The following is a 2,508-nucleotide window of genomic DNA, read 5'->3' as shown; positions in this document are numbered from 1 at the left end:
TAATAGTTATATAAATTATGTACTCTTGAGTGAACCTTACATATATTCATATGATATGAATTTAACTTCCTGATTTTTTTTCATGTAATATCATGAGACATACAATGGTGTTTTTTTGTTTTTGGGTTTTTTTGCTATAGCAAAAAACATACTGATAGATTCCTAAAAAAAAAAAAAAAAAAAATTACACAGAGCTTAGCAACTGAAGTGGCAATATTCTCAACTTTCTAGAGTGATTTGTATCTGAGTCTTTTGGTAGAGAGAGCTCTTGCAAATGAATCTTTTAAAATATTGAATTTGAGCAAATCCAAAACTTGGCATGTATTGTAAAAAAAAAAAAAAAGTCAATAGGAAGGAAAAAATGAATTTAGCTTTTCTGCATGTTCCACCATGAACATTGTATTGTAGAGGTTTCAGTATTTGGAATATTTAAAAGGATTCAGTTGCCAGCAGTATATACCGAGTGCTTTTGAGGTGCCTGGCAATATGTTTTGCTGCTTTTGGATACCTCTTTGCTCTTGAGGAGCTTATGTGAGCCGGTCGGTCATTTTAAAAAGTTGAAGGCAGGCCCGCTTGAATAATCAGGGAAACTCCGTGTCTGTTCATTTTTTTTAAAAGTTGATAAAATTGAACTCTAATATTTTTCCTGGTTTTTTCTTTTTTCATTCCTCTCAGCACGTTGGGTTAGGCCCTTATTATCCTGTATTTCCCTGTATTGAGATTTTCCTTCCCTCCTTTTGTGTAGAGTGATCACTGGAGTCAGTTCCTGAGAAGAACCCCTTGGTGATATCCCAGGACTTGAGAAAACAGGTCCTTGACTTCTTGGTCCTGACTGGTCCTTTTCTATCTAGTGCCAGCTTGTTCTACTAGCCTTGTGGTCTTACTGCTTAGAATTAGTCCAGTGGCACAGTTAGTCTTAACTAATCTGAACCTGAAGTCACTGCACTGTTTTGGGGGCTAAACTTTAATTCATGCCGTTTCCTCTGCCTTAAGTGGATTTTCCAAAACTTTTCCAGGCTCTGTTCAGAGGATACTCACTCCATAATCCTCCTAGCTGGATAGGAACCCTATAATTTGTAATCTATAGCCCTTGTTAAATTCTTACCTTTCATCACCAATCTTTATATCTAAATGTCATTTCCAGTTGGTCAGGTTCTTAGAGATAGGGTTCCAGTACCTACCATGATACTTTGCATACAAAGAGCTATTGCTAAATAGCTACCGCTCTTAAATACCTACTATAATTGTGCTACAGTTTTGCAAAGTAAGTATTATTGTCTCTGCTTTAAATTGTGAAGAAACTCAGTATCAAAGAGATTAAGAAACTTGCCCAATACTGTATAGTTAGTAAGTGGCAAAACTGGTTCATCTGATTCAAAAGCTCTTGCTATTTCTTTTATGCCATACTGTCTTGGCACTAAAAATAAATAGTTAAAATTATTAAATAGGTGTATTTATGGTAAAACACACCACTAAAATTGCTTCACATACATTGCCAGTATGCTATGTGGAGTCTTAACTTGAGTAACAAGCTTAACTGCTGTGGACTAACTGATGTACTCCTACTTTTTTTCAGATTTGCCATACTAATGGATAAGGTTTGAATAGTCTAATTTTGACTTACCTTGGGGTCAGTGAAACAGACATAAGCAGAGTTTGCTTGGTCTTTGTTTTGTTTTTAAATAGATAATTTTGCTTTTACCTAATAACCTTTACTAAACAACCGATAAGGTAAAAATAGTCTGCGTATCTTTTATGAAGTACTTTTTCTACTGAGGTATAAAATACATGAGGAAAAAACATATAAAATGTGCCAATCTTAAATATATAGCTTGATGAATTTTTATATATGTACACCTGTATGGCCACTAGATCAAGAAAGACAATTACAGGGCGCCTGGGTGGCTCAGTTGGTTAAGCGACTGCCTTCGGCTCAGGTCATGATCCTGGAGTCCCGGGATCGAGTCCCACATCAGGCTCCCTGCTCAGCGGGGAATCTGCTTCTCCCTCTGACCCTCCTCCCTCTCGTGCTCTCTATCTCTCATTCTCTCTCTCAAATAAGTAAATAAAATCTTTAAAAAAAAAAAAAAAAAAAAAGAAAGACAATTACATCCATCCAGAAAGAGAAAATTTTCATGCACCTCCCAGCTAGTATCTCCCCTAGAGTCCCTACAGATTAGTTTTGTCTATTGTTGGACTTTAAGGGTAGCCAAATAATATGTATTCCTTTGTCTGACTTCTTTCCTTCAGCATAGTTTTTTGAAATTCATCCATATTAATGCATGTGTATATATTTTTTCTCCTTTTTTCTGTAGTAATCCATTATATCAGCATACCACAGTTTATCCCCTCTGTTAACAGATGTTTGGGTTCTTTCTAATTTGGGCTATTACAAATAAAGCTGCTATGGGCGAATGGCTGGCGCAGGTCAGGTGGGCATGGCATTCCAACAGGCGTGGCAGCTGGTGGCCTGTGCCCTGGCGAGGGGCTCGGACCCCGGCCCCCATG

The sequence above is a fragment of the Callorhinus ursinus genome, unplaced genomic scaffold (assembly GCF_003265705.2).
Source record: "Callorhinus ursinus isolate GAN/ISIS: 27379988/994484 unplaced genomic scaffold, GSC_fseal_2.0 scaffold6, whole genome shotgun sequence".
NCBI classification, from domain to species: domain Eukaryota; kingdom Metazoa; phylum Chordata; class Mammalia; order Carnivora; family Otariidae; genus Callorhinus; species Callorhinus ursinus.
Note: the sequence above shows the minus strand (reverse complement) of the source record.